Genomic DNA, 13,862 nt, shown 5'->3' with positions numbered 1-13,862 from the left:
AGGGAGCTCTTCTTAATATTTTGACACCAAAATCATGTCGATACACCTTACCGACTGCGAGTAAAGCCACCCACGCTTTAACTTGACAGACTGTATATCTTGTATTGGTTGATGATTCATACACACGGAGGACAAGTGACATTCCTGCATGTTTGAAAGCATTTTCGCCTGATTAGCATAAAATTAACAGCTTGCTTGCAATGCAACTGTACTCACGATCTTACATGCAACTGAGAAATATCGTATTTATTGCATCAAATTAAAAGATGTCAATTAAAATCAATCACAGTAAATATGTTCTTTCGGCGAGAATTTTAATGCTACTTTGTATTCAATAAAGAACATTTTAAAAATTAAAATCTTGCGTATATCTGCCTGCTTGTTTCTGTTATTGTAAAATTGGATGTCCTTTTTAATCAATTTCAGGCGTGTTTTATCAGAAAATGTCTCCATTTTTATTGTTATGGTCACTAAAGTAGAATTGTGCCGTGTCAGACCCGGGAGAGTGGGTTGCTTGCCACCTCAAATCTGTTGAAAAATAGTGAAAAAATATGTAAATTTCTTTGAGCTGAATTTTCGTTGTTGTCAATATCAGTATGCAATTGGCAGTAAGATCGGTCGGCGGAGAAACCGTATTTGCGTAGGTAAGGGCCGCTAATATACAACGTAGACAATTTTTTACTAATATTTCACACGCCCTCCCCCTTTTGGAAAAGTTTGGACTTTTGATGACCCCCCTGTTTCTTCTGCCCACGTTGGCTTACTTCATATTTTATGAAAATATGGACAATCTTGGTATTCAAAAGCTACGAGACCAAAAGAACTTATTTGTGAATTGGCTGAAATTCAGTTTTTCCGAGGGTTTGGCAGTTCGATCTACTCATATCTACAAGTAAGTACTAAGTACGCCTACCTCTGACTTCAAAATTCATTAATGACTTCAGAAGATTTAACTGACTTTAAAAGCTTTCAAGAGAATTTCAGTGATTTTTAAGTGACTTGACGTGTCTTACATAAAGTGATTTTCTGTGAATTCATATGACTTCATGAGAATTCAAATTACTTCATTTTCAAATTTAGGGGATTTCAAAGATGATTTAAAGAGACTTCACTTACTTCTGAAGATTTGAAAAGACTTTAGAAAATTTTCGGAACGTTCAGTGACTTTAGGATATTTTATTTTCACGAAACTGATTACTTTTACGAAGTGTATATTTGTCTAACTGCTCACTAGGGTAAATCGAAAAAAAAAATGATCCCAGAAAATTTTCTTTTTGTGGTTTTTATAACCTGTATAAAATTTAAAATAGATCAGTTAATATCATGAGGTTCCGTGGAGCAAAAGTAAGTTTAAACTATGTGTAATTCTCAGAGTTTTACAAAGACTGCTAAAATTAACCTATTTTGTATACTGAACAATATACTCAATTCAAAAAATCTGCCCGCTTGCGGGCATATTCTCATCGCGCTCTGGGCGCGTGGCTCGCAAATTTGAGCGCGCTTAGGGCGCGCGACGGTTAAATATCACGCTTCGCGCTCGATGATGGGTTACCTCGCGCTTCGCGCTCGGATATTTATTCTTTGCATTTGAAATGCTTGAATTACACTTTATCAAAAAGATCTCTTTTAGATGGCAGTATTTTTATGCGTCTTCATATTCTGAATTGTCGACTTAATTAAGTATAGTCAATGATTAAGTTTCTCAAAGCTCTGTAGGCTTTGAGGTACACATTCTCATTGTGACACTCGCGCTGCGCTCTCGATTTTCTCGTAACTTTCGTCGCTTTTTCACACATTTTTATTTTATTTTTTTATTTGCAATGTTATTTTTTATGAATAAAACAAAAAGTACGCGTCCTATCCAGAAGTGATTCTTAACGAAATTGAAGATATTTTTTGGGATAACAATTTTTTTTAATTCATCTTTTTTCGCGTCCTACATAGTGTGACCACACAAATTTAAGAAAATCCAAAAATTTGTTATGATAATCTTGTAGGCCTTTCAAAATTAAATGTTTTTCTTCTTTCGACTTTTTTCATATCGTGCGTTTTTTGGCTTAAAATTTTGATTTTCGGGTGATTAAAAAAATTTTGAAAATGCTATTACTCTGAGAATTTTCTCTTTATCGAAAAAAGTCATGGGGATAAATTGTTGGTTATTTTTAATACTATAAATATCCGTACATACAATTTTCCAATTCAGAAAAAAGTGGTCTCAAAAATGTTCAAACTGCTCTTACTTTTTGAATTTTTATCAAAAATGGCTGGTTAAGGAACTCGTCCTTTCTTTTAGGAGCTAAAAAAAGTGTGTCGAAGATGGATTCGAACCGTTCATTTTTTCGGGAGTTATCGTATTTACGGACAGACGGACAGACAGACGCCATCGTAATAACTTAATTTTCGGATTCAGGGGGTCTCGAAACGTGGAGATCCCTTGAAAAACTGTGATGTCCAATTTCCGGCAATTCTAATACTTTCTCAATCATAGGTGATGAGAATGTAAAAAATGTTGTAGAATTTCAATATTTTCAGTTTTTCTAGGACAAAATCTAATTTTTGTAAACCTAAAAAAACTAAAATAATTTTTAAAAGCTTTTCAAGTTATCGTACAGTTAGTTTACCACACCTACCTCGAAAGTGAAGACTCCTATGCCTCTAAAAATGATATGCAAAGCAATAATTCCATCCAGCAATCTGTGTGAGAATACTATTGACGCATGCGCACTTTGAAACACCAACTTTGCGAATCGACGCAATGAATTCAGATGTGAAGTTTAGAGATAAGTAACTTTGCACATCATGAAAAAAATATTCTCAAGAATTCTTTAAAAATCTTATACACAAATTTGATGAAAGCTGCTGAACGTGAGCGGAAGTTATGTGAAAAAGTTTAAAGAAGCGCTCAATATTTTTTTCGAAGGGTTGTTGCGAAATATTTCGTTTGAAAGACTTGCGCACGGATAAAATTGTTACTCGTGTGATTGCAGCATTTGGCTTCAGCTTTTCTTTGACTTGCGCTTCGTGCCTCAGACTCGTACTGCAAGTTTTACACTCGTGGATAATCGCCTACTTTGCATACTTGTTTCACAAATAGGTATTTGCGCATCTCGAAGCATTATCGCACTCAATATTTTCCTTAAAAAATTGAAAAGATTGTATCAATTAAAATTGCAAGATCCTGAATTAAATGGAAATTAAAAAATTCTTAATTCTCAGAGTTTTGAAAAAAGAGTAATATTAAGTTTTTCTTAAATCTAGAATTCGTTAAGCTTAGATTTTTTTAAATCTTGCAAAACTGAAATATTTTTAATTTTTATAAGACAAAATCTAATTTTTATGAATCACAAAAAAACTGAAATAATTTTTTAAAGCTTTGCAAATTATCTTACTATTTTTTGAGCCTGTAGAGTCACTTTCGGGATAAAGTTTCTACATACTTAGATGATTTTTAGAATAGCTTGCAAAGTGTTAAAAAATTATCAAATTTTTTGATAATGAGTTTGTTTGTCAAAATGAGATTTTGTCCTAAAAAAATAGAAAATATTGAAAACTTATAACATTTCTGAAAACTGGGCTTAGTATGTAGTATACAATGAAAGTAATATCAGAGATTTTTGAAAAACCCTTGATTTGGGGGTTTTGAAAAGGGGATTTCTAGCCAAGTTTATGAAAAATAATCGACTATCTATCCCGACTTTTGGGACGACGAGTGACATCGATTTTTTAAACTAATTTTTTTTCCGCGAAACCTCAGGATATTGATAGATCTGCTTTAAATTTGAACCGGGTCACAATGACTTCCAAAAGGCTCTTATGAATTCAATTTGTTTTGCGCAAATTCAAGCGACTTCAATTGAATTCATGTGACTACGGATATTTCAGGAGATTTCAAATATCTTAGGAGACCTCAGGATACACGTGGGTAAAGCTGGCATTACCACTTTGTTCAAACAGCGTCAGACCTATGCCATAATTCTGCCGTCCTGATGAAGAAACACTCATCTGCATTTTAGACGATCCGAGATATTCAATAAAACGCGTTTGCATCTGTACCTTTTAACGTATGAGATTTTTTGAAAAGAAAAGTACTGTTCTTGCGTAAATCGGACATGCTCTATTCATTAAAACAAAAACAAAAATGGCGAATTCCAATTATTTATATGCAAAACTGTAGATAGGCTAAATATTAATGCAGAAATTCGCCGATAATCCTGCTTTCGGTAGATAGGCCTAAGCCTATCTACCGAAAGCAGGAATCCGCCTTGAAGAACCTTCGAGTTTCCTGCTGAAAAAACTTAACAACTACAAATTTTCCAAAAATTAATTCAAAAATAAAATTAAGTAGCAATTATTAATTTATTATTAAATGAACAAATCAGTAATTAATTAAAAAATAAAATTAAGTTGTAATTATTAATTTATTATTAAATTAATGAATCAGTACAAACAAATCAGTGTAGAACTAACATTTAAAAAATGTGCGCGATTATTGTAAATTATTTTTAAAAATTATTTTTAAAAAATAACAATTTTTCAAATATCACCAAATGGTTAAGATAGTCTCTAAAATGATAATAATGTATTAATTATATTTCTATAATTATTTCAGATTATTAATAATAATTTTATTATAAATAATTTAAATAGAATTATTTTTACTTGACAAATAAAAAATGCAGATAAGCTATTGAAAATAAGGATCGGTGGCTCAAAATTACCCTCGAATCCTGGTGAAGAAACTTATCATGTACTTGAGCTATTCGATTTCAGGAAATCGGACTGCAGGAAGACCGAAGATCCTGGTAAAAAAAACACATCTGCGCAGGTGTGTTTTTTTCATCAGGAACTCAGGGCTCAGCACTATGTCAAATCCTGGAAATCGTGTAGATACGCTAGAATTTCTGCAGATGTGTGTTTCTTCAGCAGGAATTCTCGAAAATCTCTGTAGATAGGCTAATTGAGACCTAATTATCTCGAGATTTAATTACAATTTTTAATAATGATTAGCATAGTTAAATTCGTCTTTTCATTACGAATCCAACCATATAAAAAACTCATTTTTGATAAAAATGCAGATGAGTGTTTCTTCATCAGGACGGCAGAATTAAGGTCTCATTTAATGCTCATTTAATAACCAAAAGCCAAATTTGGGGCTTTGCATTTTTTCAAATAAACGCATTGAGGTCTCATTTAAGGCTCTTGCGTGACCCCCGGCGCAATTTTTCTATAAAAAAAACTATCACAAAAAAACTAACCTAAAAAATAAACATGCATTTAGAGTAAATTATACTTATAATATAGTATAGTATAATATACTAATTCAACTATAAAATGTCTAAAAAAGATTTTTGGTAATAATTATAATAATTCTCATTTTAGTGATTTATATTCAGATCATCAAATATACAATATTAATATATACTTATATTATAGTGCTCTTAATAGCTTTTTTGTGTAACGGTTAGTTTTTTATATTAAGGGCTGGTTTGGGAAATTTTATTTTGAGAACGTTGAAGAGCCTAAATGAGCCATCAATTCTGATGTACTCTCTTTTATAATTAGTATATATTTATTTTTCAGGGTACTTTTTTGTGATAGGGGTTGTTTTTTAAAAATTGCGCCGGGGATCATACAAGAGGTTTAAATGAGCCCTTAATTATAGCATGGGTCTGACGTTGTTTTGAGAATGTGGTACTTCCAGCTTTGCCCACCTTCAGGATACTTCATTACAAGCGTATAAATAAATCTGCAGATTCAAGAGAACGTGAGTCCACGTGGACTTCGACTAGATCCCCTGGGCACCCTCGTGGACAATGGTGGACTTTTTCTATGCCCCCGCCCCTCGACTGTTTTCGTGGTTTATTGATAGCCCCTAATTTTAAAGCACGGATCCTACCATGATTTTATTTTTGAAGTCAGAGACCTAAAGTCACAAAATCATGTGCGTTGTGATTTATTTTTAACGTCGCGGACATAAAAAATTACGAAGTCCGATAATTCATATCTTGAATTCTGTGTCCTTATTTCACGCAAAAATTGTAGCTCTTAAATCACGCGCTTCCGTGAACTCACATCTCGTGATTTTTCTCCGTGTTCGGTTTAAGTTTTCGGTTCGTTATGTCAGATAATAGCTATATATTATGAATTTTTATTTCGTGATTAATAATCTTAACTATTTTCACTCGATTTTCTCTAAAAAAAGAAATGATTAACGCTGAGTTTCGTTACGTTATAAACAACCTGAAATATATCATGGACTTTTTCTGATTCAATTTAATCGAGTCATAACCAAAAGACTTTCGTTCCGTTCGGGTCCCTGAAAAAGGTTCGAGAATTCAAATTTTGAAATTGAAATCCTTAAAGCTAAACAATTTTCTATTTTAAGTATTCGAAACTAATCTTGAAATTATAACATTCAAAATATTGAAATTTAAGATTGAAAACTTCAAAAATAAATGATTATAAATTGTAAGCTCTGTAAATTAAATAAGTTTAATTTAAAACTCATCAAGATTAGATAATCAGGATACCAGAACAAAAAATTGTAGAACTTCAAAGCAGTGGTCATTAAAATTGAAAAAATTTTTCGTCAATCATGGAATACGCAAAAAATTAATCTAAAATTTTTAATTTCAATAACTTTTGATTGTTATTTAATGTGACTTTTCCCTTATTTTCTAGTTTTTCCTGATCTGTGACAATCTGCACCGTTAAAAATATTTATAAAATGAATATACTTTTAATATACGAATCACGAATGTATTATATATGAATTTAATATCCGCTGTAATTTAATGTGAAATATTTTTCGAAGTGCATATATTGAATATAATATTCAGTTATAGGAGTGGGGGAGGGTGGGTTTACAAGGTCAAAACAATGAAAGTGGAGGAAAACAAATGAGAACATTATTCACATCAAGGAGATTCGCGACATCTTCATCACATCTACACGGAAAAAATTTATACGTAAAAAAGTCACGAACTAGTAGCTAGGTCTCGGATATGAGAAAAATTCATTGGACATTGATGTAATTTCGTAAATAATCTGCAAATTTTGAGAAAGAATTGACGAACTCGATATGACAAGTCTAAAACCGCTCATCACTTTTTTTCCCGTGAATAATTACAAAAATATTATGACTTACTGGGAAAAGTTTCACAGAGCACTCACGAGCTTGCCCGACAAATTTGGGAACTAGGACGTAGGTTCGTCTTTACGTGACCCTCCGCGCTCACTCTCGCCCACCCGCTCGGTGCGTATGTGTACGCGTATGTGTGATTTGAATTCGTCGGATGAGTGGTTAGATTTTCTATTATACCTACATTGTTCAGCCTCGGTGGCTGCGGGTGTGTACGCACTCATGGTTTATGTGTAGAAACTGTCGAGTTTGATGTTTCCAGAATTTATAAACACTAAAAGTTCATTCGCGCGCGGCCCACTGATTTACTTGGTATTATTTTATTTGTAAATGAAGTTTAATATGATAGCGTGATATTCATTTTTGCTTTAATAACTTTTATTTAAATAGAAAGTAGAAATAGAAAATAGAAAAGAGTCACCCGATAGACATTATTAGTTGACTTCGTAAAAAAATTAACTCGCAGAACAAAGGTTAAACTCTTATTTTTAAATTGAAATACTTTAAATAAATAATAGTTCTTGTAAATTTACAAAGCAAAATAGAAAAGAGTCATCCGATAGGCATTCTTAGTTGACTCCGTCAAAAAATTGACTCGTATCATAACGGTTAACCTTTTAGTTTTTAAATTGAAATTCTTTAAATACTCAATAGTTCTTGTAACTTTGCAAAGCAACACAGAAAAGAGTGATCGGATAGACATTCTTAGTTGATTTCGAAAACAAATTGACTCGTAGGATAAAGGCCAAACTTCTAATTTTTGAACTAAAATTGTTTAAATAATTAACAGTTCTTGTAAATTTGAAAGCAGCATAAAAGAGTCATTGTATAATAATTCTTCCTTGACTTCGTAATAAAAGTAACTCGTAGAAAAAAGGTTAAACTGTTCTTTTTAAATTGAAATTAATTAAATGAATAATAGTACTTGTAAATTTGCAAAGCAACATAGAAAAGAGTCATCCGTTAGACACTCTTATTTAACTCCGTAAAAAAATTGACTTGTAGAAAAAAGGCCAAACTCTGAAGTTTTTAATGGAAATTCTTCAAATACTCAATAGTTCTTGTAAATTTGCAAAGCAACATAGAAAAGAGTCATCGTATAGACATTCTTAGTTGATTTCGAAAACAAATTCACTCGTAGGATAAAGGCCCAACTTTTAATTGTTCAATTAAAATTGTTGAAATAATTAATAGTTCTTATAAATTTGAAAAGCAGCATAAAAAAGAGTCATTGTATAGGCATTTTTAGTTAACTTCGTAAACAAGTTTACTTGTACAAAGAGACAAACTCTTAATTTTGTAATTAAAATTGTTTCAATCATTATTAGTTCTTGTAGGTTTACAAAGCAACATAGAAAAGAGTCATCGGATAGACATTCTTAATCTTAATTTTTAAAATAAAATTGTTTAAATCATTAATATTTCTTGTAAATTCAGAAAGCAACATGATACATTTAATGTATACTTTAAAAAATAGCCATTTATGAAAATTATTTAAATAATTACAATGTTTGTAGATTAAATAAATGTTTAAAAAAACATATAAAAGCTCCACTCGAATTCGGCACGATTGCTAGGAATGTTTACATCCATTATGTAAACAGATCCCTCGAATGTGCCTTGATGTCTTAGAGCCAGCGTTGAATGAAATGCAATTCGAAATTGTAGAATTCAAACTCCAGACTCGACTTGTATTCCGCCGCCAAACGGAGCACATCAGGGCTAGAGCGCACTTCGGTGGAAATGCCTTGGTTTCATAATACGCAGCTCTGTTCTTAACCTGAAAATGATTCTATATCGCATTTCGGTGCGCATGCATTGCCTTCATAATAGATTCCGCTGATCTCGATTCTGATTCTGATCTCAATTCTAAAGAATAGGCGGCGCGTTTAAATCCAACCAATAGGTGAAGAGATAATGTGGCTTCAGACTTCGAGATTATATCGCAACCTCTTTTTTATGATAGAATAGGATAAATAAAATCGCACAAATAAAATTTTTCATTTTTATATTTAAGTATACAATTTTCAGGAACTATTCGTAGGAAATTCGAACTGTTCGTAAAAAAGTTCTAAATTTATCCATACATTTTTCATAGAAATAAGGATGTGTGACGGTCTAGTGAATTACACTTCTTTTATACTTGATATAAGAATACTTTTTGTTTTTTGACCGAAAGATACAGAATGACCTGTCCGTAGACAGGACGCAAGGACTACTGAGGCCCCGAGGGCCTTGTGTAGGCGTCGTAGGCGAAGTACCCTTAGCTAGAATCAACGAGAGGGAAGAGTAGTAAAGTAGAAGTTTTACAGATGTAATGTTTGATTTTTTTATCCCGTATCCGAGACCTAGTTACAAGTCGGAGACGTCCATTCCGTAGTGGCTGATATTAGGACACACTTATACTCCTACTGAAGAACGGCGACTTGTCCAGCGCAGATAACTGAAGGCGAATAACTTGTAGGCACATGCCTTATACGATCTTTACAGCTATCCCAAACGATATTATTGTTCGAAGAATTGGGTCTGCGGAGAGAGATACCTGATAAAAAATGTAAGAGGCTGCCGAGAGAACCTGCTAATTGACAGGTGTGTCTGTAAAAAGACAGCATTCTACCAACGCTACCTGTCGGTGGCTTGGATTGACTACCGGAAAGCTTTTGATTCAACATCTCGTAGAGTTATTATCTGTCTGTTGGAAATCTTGCAGGTTCAACAACACATAGTGAGATACATAAAGAAATTTAAGAGGCGTATTCAATAACTACCTTAGCGCTCGAACATGCGAAAAATTATTGTCCGCGGAGCAAATTTGGAAAATTATTCAGATTCGAGTGTCGTTAGTCAATACTTGTCGAGAATTTCATGGCGCACCTTTTTTGTATGACAACCAAATTCGAAGGTTGTTTAGTTTTTCAGTTATTTAAATAAAACGGAATTTTACAACGAAACATAAATCAATACTTTCTTGGGTTGAACTCGCCAGATCTTTGCCTGGAATTAATATTTTTTCTTGAAAATTGTATATAACGTTCTTCAACATATTCTACAACATATTTTTGAGCATATTCTACGACTGTGCTTAGAAAGTTTAAAAAACATTTCAGGGCCGTCTAATGAATTTAAAAAATACTTTCTTCGAAATCTTGGATGCATATATACAAACGAGAAAGTTGTGTGAGGAAGTTTGTAATGTTGACAACTTCCAGTAATAAAAATCTTCCTCAGGGATCAAAGAAGTTTTTCCAAAAAGTTTTAGATCTTTTGTCATAAGGGAAAAAAGTGAGGATGATGTGAAAATTTTGTGCGGCGTGATGCGCTCGACTCGGATCTTGAGAACATAGCGTGACGGGTTGGCGTACGTTGGCGTACGATCCGAGTCGAGCGCATCACACCATACATAATTTTCACATCATCCTCACTTTCTTCCCCTGGTGACAAAAGATCTAAAACTTTTTGGAAAAACTTCTTTGATCCCTAAGGAAGATTTTTATTACTGGAAGTTGTCCACATTCCAAACTTCCTCACACAACTTTCTCGTTTGTACACATGCATCCAAGATTTCGAAGAAAGTATTTTTTAAATTCACTAAACGGCCCTGAAATGTTTTTTAAACTTCGTAAACACAGTCGTAGAATATGCTCAAGAATATGTTGTAGAATATGTTGAAAAACGTTACATAAAATTTTCAAAAAAGAATATTCAATCCAGGCAAAGATCTGGCGAGTTCAACCCAAAAAAGTATTGATTTTTGTTTCGTTGGAAAATTCCGTTTTCTTTAAATAACTAAAAAACTAAACAACCTTCGAATTTGGCTGTCATACAAAAAGATGCGCTAAGGTGGTTATTGCATCCGACCCTTCAATTGATGGCTCCTTTGAAAAACTAGATTCACTATGTCTCTAAAAATTATCGTGCGACAACAAACAGCGTTTCCTACTGTCTTTCAAGGTCACACTATGAGCCTTCTACTCTTTTGCATCACACTTCTGCTACGATCTCTCGCACTGTGCAATTCTCCTGGGTACCTCTGCAGCGACAAAATAATCGCAAGCAGAAGAGCACTCATGTAATTTATATGGATGACCTGAAGATCTATGCTTCTAGTTTAAAGCTACTTTAGATGCTTGAAATATCGTCAATGGGTATATTGGATTTATTGGTATGGACTTTGGGTTTGAAAAGTGCGCCAGGCTTCATCTGAAGCAAGGACAAATCACTGGCGTAACCGGAGATCCTTGAGCTTATAGATATGGGTGTTATAAGATATATTGACACTGCAAAGCCCTATACATACCTAGTCGTGCCTGAGAGCCGCCTTTAGGACATAACATCTGTGAAGGCGTCTCCTCGAATCAGATATAAGCGTCTTCTTCGACAGATTTGGACTTCCGACCTGTCGACGTTGAACAAGGTATCTGCGACTAAAATGCTTGCCGTCCCGGTTCTATTCTACTCGTTATTGGTAGTTCCATGGGTCTTACGGCCCTTGATATCGCCTCGCCAAGATCATGCATATGCAGAAGAGTTCGCATATCAATTCGTCCATTCGGCTATTACAGACCCCACGCCGTCACGGCGCAAAGTGGGAGGAAAATGGGTTATCGGGTTCAAAAATCTTCCTACATAGCATTTCGCAATCAAATAAGATCAACCGAAACTTACTGCATAAGAGAGGTATTAATCGTGAAATGAATTCACTATTCGATGAACATAACCTAAAAAGTTTGTGTGTCTATATGTAAACTTAAAATTACAGGTTTTCCAGTCCTGGCTCAAAACATATTTCGATTGTGAGCTTTTGATTAGATACATACTTTCTGGCGTTTTAGGTTATGTTCATCGAATAATAGGGGAATAGGTCCAATGAACTGGACGTACATGAATCCCCAAATTCATAATTGGTGATTAACGATTTTATGGATATACAGCATGTTTTGCGTGCATTTTCATACTTTAAACATGCAAGTATGGAAATGATAATTTCTTAGTAACTCAAATCACTAGAGATTTTGCATTCAACTGTGCTACGGTATGAAATCAATTTCAAATAAATAGATGAAGCGTGCATAGCAATAATATGTCTTTGAATTAATTTTTAGGGATGTTTTAACTTCCCTTAAAAATTGAAACCAGGAAAATGGTCTTCCTTAAGGAGAAAAAAAAACACAAGATATGTTCTGATTGAAATATGAGCGTAGGAAATTACTTAATAATGAGTACAAGAAACGTTTACTTACTAAGATATATCTCTGAATTTTCTTCAAGGTTTGTTTATTACTAAATAATAATAACTAACAATAACTAAAGTCACGCAAGGTTTTCTGATTAATCTACGAGGATATTAAATCGTGTTTAACGGAGGAAGGAAGTTGTAGGCTGTAAACGACTGGAATATTATTTTGAATTTTTGTAAAGGATTGCCTAATCATTTCTTAATTAGAGAAATTAACATTTCGTAAGAGATAAATCACCAAAGATTTTTTGTATTATTAGTTAGGCCTAAAAAATCACTTTTAAACATACACAGGAAGCGTTTCTTTGCAAAAGTAGCGTTTGAATCTTTTACTTTGATCTTTTACATCTTTTAAATATTGAAGGAAAGAAATAATTATTTCTAGGTAAGTGCAGTCACGAGAGATTTTTGTTATTGTACTATTAGGAAATGCAATCACTTAAAAACACGAAACGGATCCACACCGTGCTTTAAAAGAATAAGAATATTGTTTTTGTGACCGTTAAGTACTGAAACAGGGAAATGGTTACTTATTAATAGCTTGAATTTGAAATCTCATAGTACCTTTATATAAAATGAGAATCAGGATAATTTTTCGTGTCTTTTCGTAATAAAATCAAAACTTAAAATTAAAAATAGTATTGAAGCGATAGAACATTAGGGTAAGTAATCAGCAAATAAAGAAGTATGTACATATGCACGCTTCCTCTATACATTTGCAATTGCTTTCATACAGTAGCAGTTAAATAAAAAATCTCTAGTGATTTTAGTTACTAAAAAATGATGACTTACATACTTGGATGTTTGGGGATGAAAACAGCCTCAAAACATGCTGTATACCCAAAAATCGTTAATTTTTCTAATTTTAGTGGGTATGAATCTTTTTTTTTCGATAAGTCTGGTCGTCAAAATGTGAAACTTTTAGCCATATCTGTCAAAGAGGTTTTCAGAAAAAAACCATTTCACTAAAGTAAGAATTTTTCTTAGAACTGTGTAAAAAAAATTCGATCCGATTTCGAACCGACATTTAACGCACTTCGAATGCAGGAAACCCGAATTCAAAATGTGCTACGGTCTAATCGTTTTGTTCAAATCGATCGACCGACCGATCAAATTTCGAAAAACTGACATTCGAACCGTGCCACGTTTTGTTCGATTTTTTGTTATTCGATCGGCCCGTCGCTTGAATGTCGAAAACCGAATAAGTTGTAATGGTATATAATTAAAATTTTCATGGATTATATCCAATAATATTTTTGTACAATATTATACAAAAAAATGTGAAACCGATTTCAACTTACAGTCAAACCTCGTTTATTGCATCTTCTTCAAAACGTGTACATCTCGATTATTGCATCTAGAGAATAGACCCCATCACTTTACCTGCTACAGTCTGTCAAGTTAAAGCGTGGGTGGCTTTACTCGCAGTCGGTAAGGTGTATCGACATGATTTTGGTGTCAAAATATTAAGAAGAGCTCCCTCTT

At 33.3% G+C, this 13,862-nt stretch overlaps 1 protein-coding gene across 7 annotated transcripts in view; it reads left to right on the top strand.

Annotated features, from left to right (window-relative positions):
• Window positions 1–13,862, top strand: part of LOC117173390 (AT-rich interactive domain-containing protein 2) — a 343,637-nt gene that overhangs the window by 190,446 nt on the left and 139,329 nt on the right. The gene's annotated exons all lie outside the window — the stretch shown is intronic.

This window comes from Belonocnema kinseyi, chromosome 5, assembly GCF_010883055.1.
Source record: "Belonocnema kinseyi isolate 2016_QV_RU_SX_M_011 chromosome 5, B_treatae_v1, whole genome shotgun sequence".
Classification (NCBI taxonomy): Eukaryota; Metazoa; Arthropoda; class Insecta; order Hymenoptera; family Cynipidae; genus Belonocnema; species Belonocnema kinseyi.
The sequence above is the reverse complement of the archived record's forward strand: the minus strand, read 5'-3'. Positions and strand labels throughout refer to the sequence as shown.